The 22,706-nt window shown below is 37.1% G+C and overlaps 1 protein-coding gene across 1 annotated transcript in view; it reads left to right on the top strand.

Moving 5' to 3' along the window:
• Window positions 1–21,774, top strand: part of LOC131157165 (uncharacterized) — an 87,478-nt gene extending 65,704 nt beyond the window's left edge. The window contains exons 16-17 of the transcript XR_009137237.1: window positions 14,546–14,611; window positions 21,709–21,774. The gene's annotated coding sequence lies outside the window, so the exon portion shown is untranslated. The remainder of the gene's footprint in view (window positions 1–14,545; window positions 14,612–21,708) is intronic.
• Window positions 21,775–22,706: the final 932 nt, after the last annotated feature.

The raw sequence follows: 22,706 nt of genomic DNA, 5'->3' as shown, positions 1-22,706 counted from the left end.
TCTTTTATTAAGATTTTTAAATTCTAAGCTGGACCTAAAGATTTTAGTGAAACAAAAGTCTCACCCCAAAATTTTCATTGCCAAAAAAAGAAAGTAATTTTTCTATGAAATTTCACTGCCACATCTATTGAAGTCCTTTAATTCTGAAATAAAGAATACTGTCGGTCCGAACATAAATCTACTTATATGGATTCCAAGTTAAATTAACTTATGGATATAGCATGTATATATATATAAGCACTCTTTTTGTGTTTATTTTTCTTACTTGACATGAAATTTCAAATTTAATTGTTATGTCATCAGTGAAGCCTTATTAGATGATTACAGTGTCACCAAGTTATTATTATAATTATTAAAATATTGATAGCATATTTTCTATGATTCTGAAAACTAGGTGAGCCAATCTAGTGAAATCATTGGATTGGTCGGACCTTGGATCAATTCTGATGGTTGAGCCTACAACATCAACATCATATCATATATAATTATATCTTTATGGACAAAGCACACTACTCCTTGAGAGATTTGACCCAAAAAAAATATATTTTTTAAAATATTTTTAAAAAATTTCAAAGATCTCCTGGGATTTCAAAATGTTGGAATTAGTATGATTCCAATAGGGGGTGAATTGGGTTTCAAAATTTTTTGGTTAATTTAAAGTAAGCGTCGATTCACCACATATCATATTTCATTCAAAATATACACGTGTTTGTAAAAAAATTGAAAAATAAATACATACATACATGAGTGCCGCAAATCTCATTTAAATTGAATGTGTGCATGCAAATGATTATAACTGTAAATGAACAAACATATACGTATGAAAATTAAAGTGGAGAAATTAAATGAGATAAGGAAAGAGGAACACATGATATTTGTTATTGAGATTCGACCGAATCAGCCTATCTTCTCGCCTTGGACATATTCCCAAGGATTCCACTGTTTCTGCTCACTTAAACGGAGAGAGTAGAAGCTGTTTACAACATTTCCTCACGGGGGCAGGTAAACCCCAAGTCAAATTAATAGGGCTGACCCCAACCTTCACACCTCTCTTTACAGAACGAGAAATACTCCAGTTCAATTATTAGGTTGAGCCGAACTGGTCTCTCTTACGGAGCGGAAAATCCCTAATTCAATTTTCGGGCTGAAACTAATTGGTCCCCCCTACGGGGTGGAAACTCTCCTATTCAATTTACGGGATGAACCTAACTAGTGCAATAAAAATATTTTTTGTATATATGAAATGCTTTTAAAAAATACTAGTAAAGATATACATGTTTAAGCTCAAAATGCACACTCTAATGATATAAAATATTGCTCAGAGATTAAGGGTGTTTTTCTCGTAATAACATTTTCAATCTTTGAAAAATAATGTATATGTATGCACAGTAAAGATTTAAACCCAAATAAAAATTTATCCACAAAAATATTTATCAAAGCAAAATAATGTGAAAAACCTTTAATCTTACTCTCAAAGATTGATTTACAAAAGCGAAGGCTTGAGAGAGTAAGTGGTTTTGAAAAAAAAACAAAATGCCCAAACAAAAGTATATGTTCTCTTTCAAAAGATTTTCTATAGAGTAATAAATAAAGAGAGTTTGGAGAATATAAAAATTTTATCCCAACAATGATTTTGCAATAAAAATATAAGTGGGGTAATTTTGATTAATAAGAGATTAAAAATATTTGAGAGAAAATTATTTGCTAATCAAAATTACTAATCTAAGCTTATGAAGGGACATATATAGTTTTTTAGAAAAATATGGCCGTTAGGGACTCGTTGGGTATTTTTCAAATCGTTTAATTAAAAATTGATTACATTTAATCCCTTAAAAAATTTGGAACCTGAGAGGTTCGGTCGGCTAACCTTCAATGTCGGTTGATCGAACACTCACAACCAATTTGTTTTCAGAAATAGGTTTGGTTAGCTGTGGGTAATGATCGGTTGGCTGAGCTAATGCAATTTGCCAAACCTTCATAAGTTCGGTCGCTCGAACATAAGGCTGGTCTGCCGGTTTATAAGGGTCGGTTGAGTGAGGTGTTTTTGACCCATAAGGTCGGTCGGCCGGGGTAGGTGGAAAACCCATGTTTCATGGTTCGGTCGACCGTGGAAGGTATGTTCATTTTAGGTTGGTCGCTCGAGACATGGTCAACATTTTGACTTCTAGCCTACAGTGTGTTCGGTTAATCGTGGTGATTTAAACGTTACTTGGTTGGTCGACCGGGACTATTTAAAAACCAAAAAATCCAACGTTAGTCGACCTGCCTTAAGGTTTGTCTATGGTCGATCTGAGCATTAAGTCATATTGTTGAAATTGATGTATTCCCAAGAGGGGGTGAATTGAGTATTTAAAAATTTATGTCTACGTTCAACTAAACTCCAGCAGCAGTAAAACCACAACCTAGGGTCTGTCTAACTAATCGTAAATCTAATCAACACATATGAAGCATATAATGAATCTGGCATGTAACATACATATGTTGAAAATGAAAGTGTAGAAAATAAATTGCGAAAATATAAAGTACACGCACGATATGTTATCGGGGTTCGGCCTATACTGCCTATGTCTTCGTCTCAAGCTCACAAGTAAGAGGATTCCTCTAAGGGCTCACTTCACAGGTGGAGCGACATCGAATACAACACCTTACCAAGATGGTGCACCTAACTTTCCTAATCGGATTAAAGCCAATTCAAGACTTTTTACAGGGCAAGTCTCCCTCTTCAGGTCTACGCCTAGAATACAACAAATAATCAAATTTATGTACAAAAAAATGTGCTTCTTACGCTAAGCAGATATGTACCACTATGCTTAATCAATTAATGCACTTATATATGATAGGATATTAAACTCAAGTGAGATTTTGTTAACTAATGTGTTAACTCTCAACAGTATGTATGTCAAAGTGTGTATGTGAGAGTAAAATTTTTGATTTTAAGATAATGTGCTTGTAATGTAATTAATCAAAAGCTCTCTATAACCTTAACCAAATATCACAATAATGTTTTTCAAATGTAAAACTTAAAATAATAGGGTTTAAAGCTCATAAATGAGGTACGTGAAGTTTAAAAAAGCTTGTACCCTTTTTATTGCAATCATAGGGAAAAAATCGAAAATATTTAATAACAAAAATATCACAATACTAAAATAATAACAAATTAATACAAATACTCAAAATAACGGAATTGAATATACCTATACTTCAAAAAATGAATAATAATAATAATAATGATAATAATAACTAATAATAGAAATAATAATAATGATAATAGTGATAATTGTTAGTTTTGGTGTATTCCAAGAGGGGGGTGATTTGGGTATTTTAAATTCTTCCTAGGTTAAACAAGATCAGCAGTGTGACGCAACCTAGGGTCTATCTATGCAAAAATAAACTCAATCATTCACAATAAAACATATAGGTACAGTAAATAAATTGCAGAATTGTAAAGAAACCGCACGATATGTTATCGGGGTTCAGTCAATACTGCCTACGTCCCCGCCTTGGCTACACTAGTACAAGGATTCCACTACCACTCACTTAACGGGTGGAGCGACACCTGTTACAACTAGGTCAATTCAAGGGGTTGACTTCAACCAACATACCTTACCAGGATAGCGCACCTAGCTTTCCTAATCGGGTCTAAGCCAGATCGGGACTATTCTACAGGGCTAGTCTCCCTCTTCAGACCTGCACCTAAAATACAACAAATATGGAATTTGACGTACACGGAAATGTGCTTCTCAACTAAGCAGGTATGTACTACAATACGCACAGTATACTTAATCAATCACACATCAACCATATAGGAAATGTAAGGTCAGTGATGTGATTTTGTGCAAGCAACACTCAACAAGGTATTATTACTAATATGATCAAGAGTGTTCTAATCAAGCTATTTCTTTGAAACAATATATATCAAATCTCAATAGTAAATCAGGGTTTCAAAGATGCTGCAAATATTCAAAACAACTCAAAATATTTTCTTCAAGAAAGTAGGCTCAAGAGCTGTTTGAAAAACAAAATAATAGCTTGTTAAAAATATTTTATACAACAAAATCAAGCTATAGGAATCTTTGCAATAACAATGCAAAGATCCTTAAGCTAATGAGTTTTTCCCAACACTAGATTTATCAAATAAAAATCTATGGGAAAACTCTTGCTTGACTCCCTAAAAACAATAACAATCAATCAAGAAAAATAATGGGAGTATAAGCAACCTCTAATAAGCATTAGTCCACTCAATAAACTCTCACAATGCTAAAATGTATCATGAGAATAAGTATTTGAGATTATTTTGGGCAATGAGTTTTTGAAAAAGAGAGGATTTTGCACTAATGATTTTTGCTAATTGTTACTAATCCTCACAAATGAGCCTATATTTATAGGTAAGGTAAAAAATATAATCGTTTGGGACCTTCAGTATTATTAGAAAAGTTCTAAAATGCTTAGGAAGTATTAACCCAAATTAACTTGTATTTACCTTAGTTAAAATAATTTTAACCCGACAAGGTTTGAGTGGCTGAATCGAGGTTCGGTCGCCCAACCAGACTCATTTTTTTAAAAATCCTTAAAAACATTTCGGCGGCCTGAGTGTAGGTTCGATAACTTGAACAAAAGTCAGAAACATTTGTTCGTAGGTTCAAGTGCCCGATACTATGTTCGGTAGCCCAAACGCACGTGTTCGGTCACCCGTGACCTATTTTGAACTAAATTCCTTAGTAGCCCGAGTTGGTGAGGGGTCCCTTTTAGAGGGTTCAGGCACTCGTGGAAGATACGCATAGAAATGGTTCAATTGCCCGAGAGCTAGGTCATCTGTTGACTTTTCAACAGTCCGGGCACTCAAAGAATTTTGAACTCCTAGGGTTCGACCACCCCAGCTCTCTTAAATTTTCCTATAATATTCAATTCAATTTATATTTAACACTCCTAAATTCTATATGATATATGTGCATTAGTATTGGGTTCTAAGGTCTTACTAAGGTCTCCCAAAAACATAGCGTCGATTGACCTTCGGTCGACTGAAGTGTGCCCTAAGGTCATTCAGTCCCTATGATCAATTTACGGTCATTTTTGAGCTTACAAAACCTACATGTATGACATGCAGATATTATTATAGACTGATATAAATTATTACAGGCCCAAATAATATAAATTACAACAAGAAATAGTCTTCAGGGTCTTCAGGCTTTACTTTGTGTGCCATCAATTGATTTGCTAATATAAACTTGCACACAAACTTGAAAGCTATCAAATACTAGAGTATTTGTCATTATTAAAATCGGATGTGACCTATAAGGTCAACAATAATGATAATATTAGTAATAATAATATTAATAATAATGACAAATATAATAATAACAATAAATAATAGTAATAGTAACAATAATAATAATATTAATAATGATAAACGTAATAATGGTAATAATAATAATAATAATATACATGTTTCAATAATATAATAGTTATCTTTAATATTAACATACAATTAAGGATATGCACAATACACACATTTGTAAACCATTAACTAGGGAAACAAATCAAACTTAGGGTTAAAATATGGAAACTAATGAGAGGGCAAGGAAGTAGTAAAGTTAAGGAAACGAGTTATTTCTAAAAATAATATATACTTATTCAGTATGGTCACCAAAAATACTACACATCCCTAAACATATAAACGTTAAACATTAAACATATGTCGTAATGACAAACACCCTGAATAAATATAACCATGAGTATGAATAATACTTACTCAACATCTACTGTTAAATATTGTATCCTAATATATATTCATTATTTAACATGCATAGTCAATACCCTAAAAATAAAAACCTGAATAAATATTATCACAGAAAGAAGAAAAAAACCTGCAATAAAAAAAAAACAAATTGACGTCAGATATGTATATATATATATATTGCACCTAAATAAATATTATTCTAAAAAAAAAAAAAAACTCCTGCAATGAAATAACGTTATATATATACCCTGAATCAATATTATTATAAAAAGAAAGAAAATCTTGCAATAAAAAAAAAATGAGGTTAGATGTATACATAATACTTGAATATACATTATTACAAAAGAAGAGGAAAAAAATCCTGCAATAAAATAAATAAATAAATAAATTAACATTAGATACATATATAAACTCAACCATTCAATAGGCACAACACATACAGTAAAAAAAATTAAAAAATTAAAATTTTGAAACTCAAAACCAAAATGAATATATATATATATATATATTTATTATTTATATACCTATGCATGCTCTGTGTGAGTGTGTATGTGTGTGTGTGGGTGCATATGGAGAGGAGTTTACCAAGGAACTCGCGATAGGGGGGTGTTGGCGAACGGGGCTAGAAGAGGTTGTCATAATGGTGATGCTGGATGGAAGATCGTCGGAGCTGCTGTTGTTGATGGGTCGTGGCTGAGTTTGCAGGAGTCGAAGATTAGCCATGAGGTGGCTACGGAAACGGGGTGGAAGGTGGTGATGGTGATTACGACTGGGCGCAGCAGTGTGGGTGACTACCGGAGTTGGAGGGTGGCTTCCGATGGAGGTGCGGTTGCCGGAGTTTGGTGGCGAGGGTGGTCATGCTTAGTTCATGGCTATTGTTAAGGTTCTCAAGCTGTGAGGGTGAGGACGTGCAGTGTTGCAGATGGTGAGCGTGATGGCGAGAGAGAATGGAGCAGCTTGGTAAGTGTGCTACTGCGCGTGCGAGGGTGACGGTGAGAGAAAAGGGAAGAGAGATTGAAGAAAGAGAGAGAGAGGTGGGGTGGCGGTTGCAAGTGAGACCGTGAGGGGCTGCGAGATGGAGATGGCTGGCGAGAAGGGAGGCTGTGCGTGGAAAAGAGAGGGAAGAGATGAGAGGCCTAGGCCTTTTTCTTTTTTTTTTTGTCTCCCCCCCCCCCCCCACGGTTGTGTGTGTGAGTGCCCCCTAAAAGCCTTTTAATAAGTTTTCTTCCCTAAACCCTAATAATAATAATAATAAAAAACTCTTTATTATATTTGGTCCGAGTAAAAATAGGGTGTCTACAGTTATCCCTCTTTGTAGGCTTTGTTGCTTCAATGTAACGATAGGAACTTTCCTATGTTTTTATAGCAACAAGCCTGCAAAGATAAAAGATACTTATTTTAGCCAGGTCATACAACTACCTATGGCTTTCAGGTTAATCAAGTGTCGTTTGTTTCTACCAACTAGGGATGATTTGCACTAAATCTAAGAATCCAAGTGGGGAGTATGCAGCATTGACTTGCACTGCATGTAAGAATCCAGGCCGAGGCAGATACGGGGATCCGAGCCACACGACACAATGATGGCTTGCTTGGAATGTAAGAATCAGAGTCGTAGCGCATATGATGATCCGAGCCACATGACACAATGATGGTTTATTGCGAATGTAAGAATCTGAGCCGTAGCGGATACGATGATCTGAGCCATACAACACAATGATAGCTTATTGCAAATGTAAGAATCTGAGTCGCAGCGGATATGATGATCTGAACCATACAATACAATGGTGGCTTGCTTCGAATGTAAGAATCCGAGCCGTAGCGGATACGATGATCCGAGTCATACGACACAATGGTGGCTTGCTTCGAATGTAAGAATCTGAGCCGTAGTGGATACGATGATCCAAGTCATACGACACAATGATGACTTGCTGCGAATGTAAGAATCTGAATCGTAGCAGATACGATGATTCGAGCCATACGACACAATGGTGGCTTGCTTCGAATGTAAAAATCCGAGCCATAGCGGATACGATGATCTGAACTACACGATACAATGCTGACTTGCTGCGAATGTAAGAATCTGAACCGTAGCGAATATGATGATCCGAGCCATACGACACAATGGTGATTTGCTTCGAATGTAAGAATCCGAATCGTAGCGGATACGATGAGTTGAGCCATAAGACATAATAATGGCTTACTTCGAATGTAAGAATCCGAGTCATAGCTAATACGATGATCTGAGCCATAAGACACAATAATGACTTGCTGCGAATGTAAGAATCTGTGCCGTAGCGGATACGAGGATCCGAGCCACTTCAAGCAGTAATAAGGTGTGAAACCAAAGTTTGAAAAATGGTTACTCTATTGGGGAAATCCACTTGGGTGTAGGGCCTTGATTTCAATGAATGAATCCACTTGTCTTTGGGATCTGCTGCCCCTATTTCAAAATAAATCAATGTGTATCTAGGGTCAGCTACCCCAGTTTCTAGGTAAATCAATGTATGCCTGGGGTCGGTTGCCCCAGTTTCAAATATTAGCACAACCGGAATTGCTCAGTCCAGGATGCCAAATGATCATTTCAAAAACTTATTCAACAAGACAAGTGTGAAGGAAGCTCTATTACTGCTTGTGATGCCAGACTACAGTGATATGTTACTATATGCATGCATGTTGCTAACTTGTGATGCTAGTATGCAGTGATATATTGCTATATGCATGCATGTTGCTAACTTGTGATGCTAGAATGCAGGGATATATTGCTATATGTATGCATGTTGCTAACTCGTGATGCTAGAATGCAATGATATGTTGTTATATGCATGTATGTTGCTAACTTGTGATGTTAGAATGCAGGGATATGTTGCTATATGTATTCATTTATTTTTCTATGCAATATATGAAATGTATAGTACTGCATGAAATGTATGGTTGTAACGACCCGGAAAAATAACGATATTTAAATATTAAAAGAGAGGAAAAGGGAAGCAAAAACAGAAGAAGCTCATAGTTGTGTTCGTCGACGAGGGCATAAAGGATTTCGTCGACGAACACAGGGCTTCGTCGACAAGAAAGTACCGAGAGGAGTTCTGAGGGTAGCCTGAATTTCGTCGACGAACATGGGGCTTCGTCGACGAATTTAATGAAGGACTCGTCGACGAGGTGACATGTCTCGTCGATGAATCTGATAGTATAAATATTTGAAAACCAGGATTTTTATCCATTTACCAATGCCCCCCCCCCTCTCTCTCTCTACGAATCCTTTCCCATCTCTCTTCGATTCCGGCCCTACCAGTTGCCGGATCGACGATCCGAAGCTACCACGACGCTCCTGGCGGAGTTCTCTACAAGTTTACCGGAGCAGATCGTTGGGAAAACAAAGTTGAATTTCATCCCAAATTTAGGGTAAGGTCTTTTTTCCAGATTTTGATCTTATGACAGTTATAGGAAATGATGTAGGCGGAAAAATACTAATATTTTGTTTTAGGATATTGTGTTTTCAGGATGTTGAATTAAGAATCCTGCGGGTATAGAGCCAGCATTATATAGGGACTTTTCAAAGTTAAGGTAAGAGAAATATGCTATGCTAGGAGTTTTAATAAAGTTAACAAAGATTTTATAGATGTATATTCATGCTAGTTTATTATACAATTTTTATCAAATATGAGTTTAAATGATTGTGTGACCTAAGTGATTTTCATGAGATGAAGTAATTTATATAGGTTTTATAATATATATCATACTATACGGAATGCATGGAAGTAGACAGTATGTACAGTTTATATGGTTCTTCTTAGTATATGAAATTATACAGAATATACAGGTGTAGATATAGAGATGTATTCACAGAGACTATACAGAGAGATTTACATGCATATACAGTATTCTTATGAACAATTTCATGAAACAGATAGATACATATATATGTATACATGCATACAGTTTTATTCAGATCAATATTTATATTACAGTTTTATACAGAACAGTACACACAGAGTTTTAGCATGTCATGTTCCTATTACCATAACATACAGAATATACAAACAGAGATACAAAGGTAGCATCAAGATGCTACGGATGCAGTATACAGTTTTATAGTATATATACAGTACATAAAGATAGCATTATGGTAATTTTGGAACATGGCGAAAACAGTAAAAGAATATATATATATATATATATATATATGTATATAGTATCAGATCCCTGTGGAAAGATTATAGACAGACACAATACAGATACAGTTACAGAGCACGGTACCGTTGCTATATACAGATAGAGTACAACCACATATCTCAGATAGTATGTGGGTATCGTCTAACTGTGTTCGGAGAGGATGCAGCTCCCCAGTACGCTGGGTAGAGGGGGCCAGTTAGACGAGGTAGTAGCCAGTCCCACGCCTAGGAGAGGATGCAGTTTGGCCGGACTGAGATAGTGTAGAGTATATTGACTTATCTGGAGGGCCGACCAAATGAAGTCTCGCCTATGGGCCGCACAACCCTATCATGAGGGGTCAAATCATGACGTACAAAGTCTCAGGGATAAAGCACAGTTATGTATATGTATACAGTATTACAGTGTATGATGAATATAGTATGATATTATCAGTATGAAAAGTAGAAAATACAGATGATACAATATAATTTAAATTGAGAAAGATAGACATGCTTGAAAGATGTATTTTACAAATTGTTGCATTACAATTTAGTTGCTATTTTTAAAAGTATTCTTAACTTAGCCGTCACACACTAGTAATAGCATATTTCCACTTACTGAGCGTCGACTCATCCCATTACTCTAACATTTTTCAGGTGATCCAATTAAGCGAGTAGATCAGGCTCGCGGATAGAGTGAGTGTTTGATCACCCTGATTTAGGGTGAGTTTTTGATAGAGTTGGGTATATTTTTGAGTAGATGATGATAGAAGGACATTTTTGTATGGCTATGGTTTGTAGATATTGGATTCTGGTGTTGTTTTGCATAAATCTAAATGGTTGTATGATTTGTGTTTCCGCTGTTTAGGTATGAATGTTAATACACAGATATATATATATATATATATATATATATATATATATATATATTAAAAATGGTAAGAATTTGAGGTCATTACAATGGTGGTGGATGAAATGCATGGCAATGCATGAATTTTTTCTCCTAGCGCGCCTATGATCAATAACCTCATCTTTTATTTTGGCCATTTTTTTGAATTTCTACATGAAACTTACCGCATTTGAATGGATCTGTAACTGATCTTGGCTCAATTTTCTTGATTCATCCGGTCATGAAGGTGATTCACTTTGCACAAATAAAACTCAATCACAAAATCTGCCTCAGTTGAATGGATCTATAGTTGATCTTGACCCTGTTTTCATACTTCAATCTTATAAGAATGTGCTTAAATAGGTCCCACTGAAACTCAACTCGGAATTTGTCCCAGTTGAATTTATTTGTCACTGATCTTGACCCTGATGTTAGCAGATCTCTAAAACTTGACATGACATTTGCCCCAGTTAGACTGTTCTTCCTTTACAGAGATCTTCTTTATAGAAACTACTGATGATTTTGAAACCCTTTGACTACCCATCCTCTTTTAACACTTTGAAGATTAAGAAGGTTTTTTTTTTTAGAATGATTATGCAATTAGGACATCACTTTACTAAGTCAAAAGGTAACGCGCACAAAATAAATGTTTTACCATGTTTCAATACTATCACAAGAAAAATTCATACAAATATTCAAAAGTCATATGACGTTGATGTTAATGTATCCAATTGAATGACTGATTCTTTCTTTTTACCAAATGCCCTAGTCTTTTCAAGGATCACTTTTCCTCTTCTACTATGAAACCACTGGAAATCTCTCATTTAACTATTGTCTTTAGTTTAATCAAGTTCAATCCATGTTTTGATCTCAAGATGGTCTTTAAGACTTGAGACAAAACGTAGGCTTAAAGATATAGGTTTTCAGAATAAAAGGGAAACTAAAGCTCAAAAATTCTATCTCATAATGACGTTTTATGCCCCCAGTTAGAGTTGAGGCGCTTTGCAAGATATTGATCGAACTTGTCATTTAAACAAGCTGCCTACATACCTTTTCAGGATCAGGTTATTACGTAGTTCAGACTCAACATTGAGTCTGACAAATTATTTGAGACAACAATGTATACCAATCTGGTTAGGACTTTCATTTGAATCATAATGTAGACTAGGGGTATGGGTTAAAGAAAGAAATATTTAAATAAGGCTCAAAATTTATTAATCTCATCGCAGGTATTCGCTAGTCAAAGATCACATATGAATCATGTTGCTTATTTTTCTTTCTTTTTTTCTCTATTTTTCTTACATATTCTTCTTTTACTACACTTTCTGTTTTTCCTTTCATGAAGGACATTTTAGCATTTTATTTTAACCTCATTTGGGACTGATCTTTTTAAAACTGTCCAAGTGTGGGGTGTGATCCTTTGACTGGTTAATCAAGAATTGAAATTTTTTTAAGTTCAAAAGGGCTTGTAAGAGATTTCTTCTTTTCCTTTCTTTTGGGTAGTTGAAAAATGGTCTACCATCCTTTTGGTAATAATTATTGTCTCGAACGACTCGCCAAACGTTAAGGCATCCAAACACAAGTTAAATTTCTGGTGAACTGACTTTTAAGAAAAATTGGTTTAATAATCAGGTTCAAATAGGTTAACAAATGGTAAATCAATATTTGGTTCTTTTTATAGATAACTAGTTGGCCAAAGATGATCATCTATCATTTGATCAAAACATAAGTGATGAACTGACATGTAATTGTCGAAACAACACAACCACTTCGTTCCATTCCTTAGAGAGTAAAATACTTCTTCATAACATCTGAATTCAATAAGGTGAGAACGATTGTTTCATCCTTCTCTACTTCTGCCTCTTGGATGAAATTTTCAAAATTAACATATCTTTCCGGCTCGTGAATACTGGCAATGTTACTTTCCTTATTCCCGCATGAAACGTAAGCAAACAAAATTTGGCAACTGAACTTATGATGCAAGTGATATAATGAAATGCTTAATTCATTTTATTGATGAAAGAAAATCTTCCGAGACAAAGGCATCAACGGATTACAAAAGGAAAACAACAATAAGGAAAACAAAAGCACATCATATGAAAAGGATTGGATAATCAAAAGCTTGCTAATCTAGTATTTTAGCTTCTATGATCGACGAGTAATGTAACAACCCGAATAATAATATTATTTGAATAGTTAAGAGGAAGAGAATTTTCAAGGGCCTCGTCAACGAACACAGGAGATTCGTCGACAAAGGCATAAGAGGACCTCGTCGACGAAAACAAGTTTCGTCGACGAGAAGATACCGAGAGGGGTTTTTGGGCAGTCTGAATTTCGTCAACGAGGGGGTAAGGTTCGTCGACGAGGTGACATGTCTCATCGACAAATCTAGCCCTATAAATAGTGAAAAACTCGGATTTTTATCTAATTTCAATGCTCCTCTCTCTCTCTCTCTCTCTCTCTCATATGGTCTCTCCCGCTTCTCTCTTTGTTTCCGGGCCCATTTCTTGTCGGATCGAAGATCTGAGGCTACCACGACGCTCTTGGCGAAGTTCTTTGCAAGTCTGTCGGAGCTGATCATTAGAAAAGTTGATTTGGATTTTGTCCCAATCTCAGGGTAAGACATTTTATTCAGTATTTGTCTTTCCCTCAGTTATGACAAATGTTGTAGGTAAGAAAATACTGATATTTTATTCTGGAGGATGTGGTTTTCAGGGTGTTGAGTGGAGAGCCCTGCAGGTATCGGGCTAGAGTACAGTAAGGGCTTTTCAGAGATAAGGTAAGAGAAATATGTTATACTAGGAACTTATTTATGTTATCATAAATTTTATATATATATATATATATATATATATATATATATCAGTATACAGATATTATTCAGAACAGTATATTCAGTGTATATAGAAAGTTGTGTTTTCCTAAATGCCATAACACTCAGATTATATAGAAAGAAAGATTATAGACAGATTATATAGAAAAAAAGTACAGATAGATTACACATTATAGCATCAAGATGCTACAAATATTACAGTATTTACAGTACATCAATATAGTGTTATGGTTATTTTGGAAATATAATGAAAACAGTATAAAGAGTATAGTATGTATATATATAGTATCAGATCCCTATAGAAAGATTATAGACAGATACAATACAGATATAAATTACAGAGCACGGTACCGTTGCTAGATACAGATAGAGTGCAACCACATATCTCAGATAGTATGTGGGTACCATCGGCCGTGCTTGGAGAGTATGCAGCTCCCCAGTTCACTGAGTTGAGGTGGCCGATTTGACGAGGTAGCAGCCAGTCTCGCGCCTAGGAGAGCATGCAGTTTGGCCGGACTGAGTTAGCCAGTCCCGCGCCTAAGAGAGTATGCAATTTGGCCGAGCTGAGGTAGTGTAGAATATAGTGACTTACCTGGAGGGCCGACCAAGTTAAGTCCCGTCTACGGGCCGCACAACCCTGTCATGAGGGGTCAAATCATGACATATAGAGTCCTAGGGAAAGAACACAGTTATGTATATGTATACAACTTTACAACTTTTATTGTATATAGTATGATGTAACACTATGAATGATAGAAAGTTCAGATGATACAAATGTTTTAAGTTATTATACATATATTATACAGAATTGCCAGATTATACAGTTTTCAAATACTATTATTATAATTTTATGACTCGGTCGCCACACACTAGTAATAACATATTTCCACTTATTGAGTGTTAATTCATCCCATTATATTACCATTTTTCAGGTGAGACAGCTGGGCTAGCAGATCAGACTCACGGAAAGAGAGTATTTTGATTACCCTGGTTATAAGGTGAGTTTTTGATAGAGTTTTGTATTTTTGAGGTAGTTAATGCTGGGGGGGTTTATTTTGTATGGTTATGGCGTATATACACTAGGTTCTGGTATTATATAGCATATATATAAATGGTTATATGATTTGTGTTTTTGTTGCTTAGGTATGGATGTAGATATACATATATAAAATAAAAAATATAAAAAAAATGGTAAGAATTTTGAGAATGTTAGAATTTGGTATTAAAGATTAGGTTGCTAGGTTCTGTAGACTCTAAAGTGCAGCAGAAAACAATACCAGAATATAGAGAAATGATTTGAGGTTTTGTTCTGTGATCTGAATACAGGATTTCGTGGTGGTTTCTGTGTTTTTCCTGGGGTGACAACTTCAAGATAGCCATAGCAAACTATCGACGAGTTATGTATTTAGGTTATAGGATGTGATTTGGGGTTAGGATCAGGAATGAGGGATTATAGAAAATTTAGAGTTTTAGTTGAATAAGTTGGGTTTGTAGGGAAATAGATTTATGAAACGGTGTTCTATGTGTTTGCAAGATGGACCCAGGAGGTAATAGCGCTCACGCTAGTGGGAATGATAATGCTGGTCCTTTTGGCGCAGTAGGTGGGGATTCAGATGTTGTGTTGCGTAGTGTGGCTCAGCAAGTTATGGCTGAGATAGCGTTAAGCTCTAGAGAGTAGGGAGGTCCATCTTCAGCTCAGGGATGTACCATAGAGAAATTCATGAAGATGAATCCACCAGCTTTTTCTGGAGCGATCGATCCTATAGTTACTGAGAATTGGGTGTAAGAGATAGAAAAGATTTTGATAGTACTTCACTGCACCGATGAGAAGAGGGTCTTATATGTTACATATAGGCTAGCAGGGGAGGCCGAGAGATGGTGGTCAGCCACCAAACTGTTGGAGGAGCAAAGGGTGATACCAGTTCTGATGACCTGTGCCCGATTCAGGGATATGTTCTTTGATAGATATTATCCTTCTTCAGTTAGAGATGCTCGAGTACAGGAATTCTGAGTTTTTCCTAGGGGTCGTTGACCGTACAACAGTACGCTGCGAGATTTATTGAGCTATCGCGTTTCTGTCCCTATATTGTCCCAGATGAAGCAAAGAAGGCTAGAATGTTTGAGAGAAACTTGAGGTGTGATATTTACAGGCAGGTGGCAATACTGAGGATCTAGGACTTCTCAGAGTTGGTTGTCAAGACTATTATAGCAGAGGAAAGTTTGCCTAGGGAGACTGAGACGCAGAGTCAAAGAAAGAGGACTGTGCCCTCGAGTTTTTAGGCGGGTCCTAGTCGAGGCCCTTGGAGAGGGGGTAGATTTGGCGAATGCCAGAGATAGATGGTAGAGCATAGTGGATTTCAAAGCGAACAGCTTCCTGCCATTTTTCCTAGATGTGGATGGAGACATCCTGGTGAGTGTCGACTGGGGGTGAATGTTTGTTATCGATGTAGGAGGCCCGATCATATGGCTCGATCGTGTCTGATGCCGTCGAATTATGCACAGGCTCCCAGACCGGTTCAAGGTGGATATCAGGCGCCCCGCGGTGGTCAGCAAAGGAACACTGCGTCGGCGAGGGTCTACGCGTTGACACCGAGAGACGCTGAGACGACTAGAGACGTGGTCACAGGTACTCTGATTGTTTTACCATATAAAATTATTATTTTTTTTTATATAGGTACTACCCACTCTTTTATATGGGCGGGATATGTGAAAATAGCTGGAATAGAGACACATCCATTAGATATAGAATTGTCTGTGGGTACGCTGATGGGATTTGTGATTAGATGCAGGAGGGTACTTTGGAATTTTTCAGTAAATATTCAGGAGAGAGTGCTTTTAGTCGATCTTGTGGTCCTGGATATACAGGGATTTGATGTGATATTGGGTATGGTTTGGTTAGTTATTTATCACGCTAGTATTGATTGCCATAAGAAAGAAGTAATTTTCAAACCGCCGGGTGAGCCAAAATTTAGATTTACGGGTTCACACATGCGTGCCTCGTTATAACTGGTGTCGGCTATTCAGGTGAGGAGACTGCTACAGGATGGTTGTCAGGGGTATGTCACCTACATAAAAGAAGTGCCAAAAGAAGCATTGAGACAAGCTGATATACCAGTAGTGAGAGAGTTTTCAGATGTATTTTCAGAAAAATTGTCTGGTTTGCCACCAGATTATGAGGTTGAGTTTACTATAGACTTGTTGCCAGGATCTGCACCAGTATCTAAAGTACCGTACCGTATGGCTCCAGTCGAGTTAAAAGAACTGAAAGATCAGCTACAGGAATTACTGGATAAGGGTTTTATCAGGCCCAGTGTATCGCCCTGGGGAGCGCCATTTCTGTTCGTGAAAAAGAAAGATGGAACCATGAAATTATGCATCGATTATAGGGAGATAAACAAACTGACAGTCAAGAATAAATATCCTCTCCCTAGGATTGATGATTTATTTGATCAGTTCTAGAAGACCTAGGTTTACTCTAAAATTGATCTACGGTCAGGCTATCATCAGGTGAAAGTTAAAGCAGAAGATATTTTGAAGACCGCATTTCGTACCAGGTATGGGCATTACGAGTTTTTAGTAATGTCATTTGGGTTGACTAATGCACCAGCAATATTCATGCATTTGATGAATCGTGTGTTTCATTAGTATTTGGACCAGTTTATGGTTGTGTTCATTGATGATATACTTGTCTACTCGAGGAGTTTTGAGGAGCACGAGTATCATTTGAGGCTAATGTTGCAGATATTAAGGGAAAGAAAATTGTATGCGAAATTCAAGAAATGTGAGTTTTGGTTAAGACAAGTTATTTTTCTTGGCCATATGATCTCAGAAGTAGGAGTATCAGTAGATCCGAGTAAAATAGAGGCAGTGGTAAATTGGGAAAGGCCGGGAAATGTTCGGGAAGTTAGGAGTTTTCTAAGATTAGCAGGTTATTATCGGCGCTTTGTGGATGGTTTCTCCAGGCTATCAGGTCCATTAACATGACTTACGAGGAAAAATGTAAAATTTGAATGGACTGATGACTATGAATAGAGTTTTCAAAAGTTAAAGCAGCAGTTAGTATTAGCTCCGGTATTAGCTATTCTATCTGGGGAGGACGGTTTTGTAATATACAGTGATGCCTCTTTGAAGGGTCTTGGATGCGTGTTGATGCAGCATGGCAGGGTCATTGCATATGTGTCCAAACAGCTTAAAGAATATGAGAAGAATTATCCTGTCCATGAGTTAGAGCTTGCTGCAGTGATGTATGCACTTAAGATTTGGAGGCACTACCTATATGGTGGAAAGTGCAAGATTTTCGTGGATCACAAGAACCTGTAGTATTTCTTTACCCAGAAAGAGTTGAATATGAGGCAAAGAAGGTGGTTAGAACTTATTAAAGACTATGATTGTACGATTAGTTACCACCCAGGAAAAGCAAATGTAGTGGTAGATGCTCTGAGCAGGAAATTAGGGGGACCCGTATTGACAGCTATGGAGATTCAACACTCAATTCTGATGGATTTGGAGAGGCTCAATATAAAATTGGTAGAGAAAAGTCCTCAAGCAGTTATTACCAGTCTAGTGGTTCAGCCTACACTATACGAGAAGATTAAAGCAGCTCAGGGCGATGATGCAGAGTTAGCAGAGGTGATGGCTAGAATGTGGGATGGTCGGGGAGAGGAGTTCAGTATATCAGATGACGGAGCTTTTCGATTCCGTACTAGGCTATGTATTCCTGCAGATACTGAAATCAGGAGAATTATACTAAAGGAGGCTCACGATCCCTATACACGGTCCATCCCGACAGTACAAAAATGTACAGGGACCTGCGAGAGTACTTTTTGTGGAGTGAAATGAAAAGGGAGATAGCCGAGTTTGTTCAGCAATGCTTGACGTGTCAGCAGGTTAAAGCTGAGCACCAGAGGCCAATAGGGTAGTTGCAGCCGTTGTTTATTCCAGAGTGGAAGTGGGACCACATTTCTATGAATTTTGTTACGGGGTAACCACCAGTGCGACAGGGGTTGAATGCGATTTGGGTGATTGTGGATCGTTTGACGAAGACCGCTCATTTCATCTCTGTTAAAGTCGGCTATTCCATGGACAGGTTAGCAGAGATATATGTTCAGGAGATAGTTCGCGTCCATGGTGTTCCAGTATCCATAGTCTCCGACCAAAATCCTCGGTTCACTTCACAATTTGGAAGAATTTTCAGAAAGTTATGGGTACACAGTTAGCTTTTAGCACTGCTTTCCATCCCCAGATAGATGATCAGACTGAGAGAACAATTCAAACACTAGAAGATATGCTTTGTGCTTGTGTGCTTGATTTTGGAGGCAGTTAGATTCAGTTTATGCCGTTAGTTGAGTTTGCTTACAATAATAGTTATCAGGCTAGCATCGGCATGACACCTTACGAGGCATTATATGGCAGGAGATGTCGTTCTCCTCTTTTTTAGGATGAAGTAGGTAAAATGTGAGTTTTGGGTCTAGATATAGTACAACAGGCGTCTGACAAAGTCAGATTAATTAAAGAAAGAATTAGTACAGCACAGAGTCGGCAGAAAAGCTACGCAGACACTCGCCGCCGGAAGTTGGAGTTTGATGTGGGAGATCAAGTATTTTTGAAGATAGCTCCTCTGAAAGGAGTTATGGAGTTTGGAAAGAATGGCAAGTTGAGTTCTAGGTATATTGGTCCTTTTGAGATACTTGAGAGAATAGGGTCAGTTGCCTACAGGTTAGCTTTGCCGCCAGCTTTGGCTCGAATTCATGACGTGTTTCATGTTATCATGTTAAGGAAATACGTCCTAGACCCATCTCACATCCTTAGCTATGCAGAGATAAAGCTTAAGGATTCATTGGCATATGAAGAAGTATCAGTACAGATTTTGGATAGAAAGGTTCAGACTTTACGCACTAAAGAAATACAGTTAGTTAAAGTTTTGTAGAGGAATCACGCCATAGAGGAAGCTTCTTGGGAGCTCGAGGAGCAGATCAGACAGAGATACCCACAGTTGTTCCAAGAGGTATAGAGGTACTCAGGTAAAGTATAATAGTTAGATAAATTTCTTTTGCAGGTACATGTATTGATTTTAGTTAGTAGATAGTTTTTAGTTTTATATGTGTAATTTCCCAGAACATAAATGTAGCTACGGTATTCCTCCACTACAAGTGAGGGCAGGAAATAAAATAAGTAGACCTTTTTCTTGTACGGAATGATGAAGTGTATAGATGGAGATACAGATAGTAAATTTCAAGGACGAAATTTTATAAGGAGGGGAGAATGTAACAACCTGAATAATAATATTATTTGAATAATTAAAAAGAAGAGAATTTCAAGGGGCTTCGTCGACGAACACAGGGAATTTGTCGACGAAGGCATAAGAGGACCTCGTCGACGAAGACAAGTTTCGTCGATAAGAAGATACCGAGAGGGGTTTTTGGGCAGTCTGAATTTCATCAGCGAGGGGGTAAGGTTCGTTGACGAAATTACTAAAGGACTCGTTGACGGGGTGACGTGTCTCGTCGACGAATTTGGCCCTATAAATAGTGAAAAACTCGGATTTTATCCAATTTCAGTGCTCCTCTCTCTCTCCTCTCTCTCCTCTCTCTCTCTCTCTCTCTCATATGGTCTCTCCCGCTTCTCTGTTCGTTTTCGGGTCCGTTTCTTGCTGGATCAAAGATCTGAGGTTACCACGACACTCCTAGCGAAGTTCTTTGCAAGTCTGCCGGAGCTGATTGTTGGAAAAGTTGGTTTGGATTTCATCCCAATCTCAAGGTAAGACATTTTATTCAGTATTTGTCTTTCCCTCAGTAATGAGAAATGTTGTAGGTAAGAAAATACTGATATTTTGTTCTGGATGATGTAGTTTTCAGGGTGTTGAGTGGAGAGCCCTGCGGGTATCGGGCTAAAGTATAGTAGGAGCTTTTCAAAGATAAGGAAAATATGCTATACTAGGAACTTATTTATGTTATCATAAATTATATATATATATATATATATATATATATATATATGCATGTATGCCAAATATTATATAGAATGTGAATTTTCAAAGTATGTGTGGCCTGAGTACATGATATTGATATGCAGTTTTTTAGTATTTCAAGTTATACAGATATAGTTAGATAATTGTAGATTTTATACAGACATAATTTGTATACATATACAGTTTTATTCAGATGATTACACAAACATATATATATATATATATATATCAGTATACAGATATTTATTCAGAATAGTATATTCAGTATATATAGAAAGTTGTGTTTTCCTAAATGCCATAACACTCAGATTATATAGAAAGAAAGATTACAGACAGATTATATAGAAAGAAAGTACAGATAGATTACACATTATAGCATCAAGATGCTACAAATATTACAGTACAGTATAGCAATATAGTGTTATGGTTATTTTGGAAATATAATGAAAACAGTATAAAGAGTATAGTATGTATATATATAGTATCAGATCCCTGTGGAAAAATTACAGACAGATACAGTACAAATATAGATTACAGAGCACGGTACCATTGCTAGATACAGATAGAGTGCAACCACATATCTCAAATAGTATGTGGGTACCGTCGGCCGTGCTCGGAGAGTATACAGTTCCCCAATTCGTTGGGTTGAGGGGATCGATTTGATGAGGTAGCAGCCAGTCTTGCGCCTAGGAGAGTATGCAGTTTGGCCGGACTGAGGTAGCCAGTCCCGCGCCTAAGAGAGTATGCAGTTTGACCAGGCTTAGGTAGTGTAGAGTATAGTGACTTACCTGGAGGGCCGACCAGGTTAAGTCCCGCCTACGGGCCGCACAACCCTGTCATGAGGGGTCAAATCATGACATATAGAGTCCCAAGGAAAGAACACAGTTATGTATATGCATACAACTTTACAGCTTTTGTTGTATATAGTATGATGTATCACTATGAATGATAGAAAGTTCAAATGATACAAATGTTTTAAATTATTATACATGTATTGTACAGAATTGCTAGATTCTACAGTTTTCAAATACTATTATTATAATTTTATGACTTGGTCGTCACACACTAGTAATAGCATATTTCCACTTACTGAGCGTTGACTCACCCCATTACATTACCATTTTTCAGGTGAGATAGTTGGGCGAGCAAATCAGGCTCGCGGATAGAGAGTATTTTGATTACCCTGGTTATAGGGTGAGTTTTTGGTATAGTTTTGTATTTTTGAGGTAGTTGATGCTGGGGGGTTTTATTTTGTATGGTTATGGCATGTATACACTGGGTTCTGGTATTGTATAGCATATATATAAATGGTTATATGATTTTTGTTTCCTCTGCTTAGGTATGGATGTAGATATACATACATATATATATATATATATATATATATATATAAATGGTAAGAATTTTGAGGATGTTACAAGTAAAACCATTGATTCAAGAATCTTCCAGATATGTTAACCACTTCCTTCCCCGTGATTGGGTAGAGGATTCCCCTAGACTTCTGGTTGTTTGTCGTCAAAAGCTAACCATCCCGCATCTCTTAATGATTGCACTTTATGCTTAAAGGCCCAACATCGGTCAATAGTATAGCCGGGAGAGTTAGCATGGTACTCACAATGGGCCTCAGGATCATACCACTGCGGAGGAGGGTTCGTAATGGGCATTCCATGGATTGCAGATACCATTCCTCTTTCCCATAGCTGAGAAAATAATTCGGCATATGTCATGGGAATGGAGTCCACCCTTCGGAAGTTTCTAGATACGTTCTTGTCTCATGCTTGTTGATTCTGAGGGGTTGGCATGAGCCTAGGAGCCATGAATTGGGGTCTCATGCTCGTATGCACTGTTTGATTTACCGAAGGTTCAACAACAAAGTTTCTCTTTAGCCATTGGTTCCCACCTCTTGTGTACTAATTCTTCCAATTAAACTGCCCTGGATCATTTGTGCCTCCTCCTCCTTCTTCCTATTGGTCTATTTCTTGCCCGAACCGGCCTCGTTTCCACCATCCGTAACTAGACCCGCCTTGATGTTGACTTCAATTCTCCCTCCTGCAACCACAATATAAATGAAATTGTGGGAAGTTTCTCCCCAAAGATGCATGCGGTAGGGTCTTTTAGTGTGCTCA

The sequence above is a fragment of the Malania oleifera genome, chromosome 6 (assembly GCF_029873635.1).
Source record: "Malania oleifera isolate guangnan ecotype guangnan chromosome 6, ASM2987363v1, whole genome shotgun sequence".
Lineage (NCBI taxonomy): Eukaryota > Viridiplantae > Streptophyta > Magnoliopsida > Santalales > Ximeniaceae > Malania > Malania oleifera.
The sequence above is the reverse complement of the archived record's forward strand: the minus strand, read 5'-3'. Positions and strand labels throughout refer to the sequence as shown.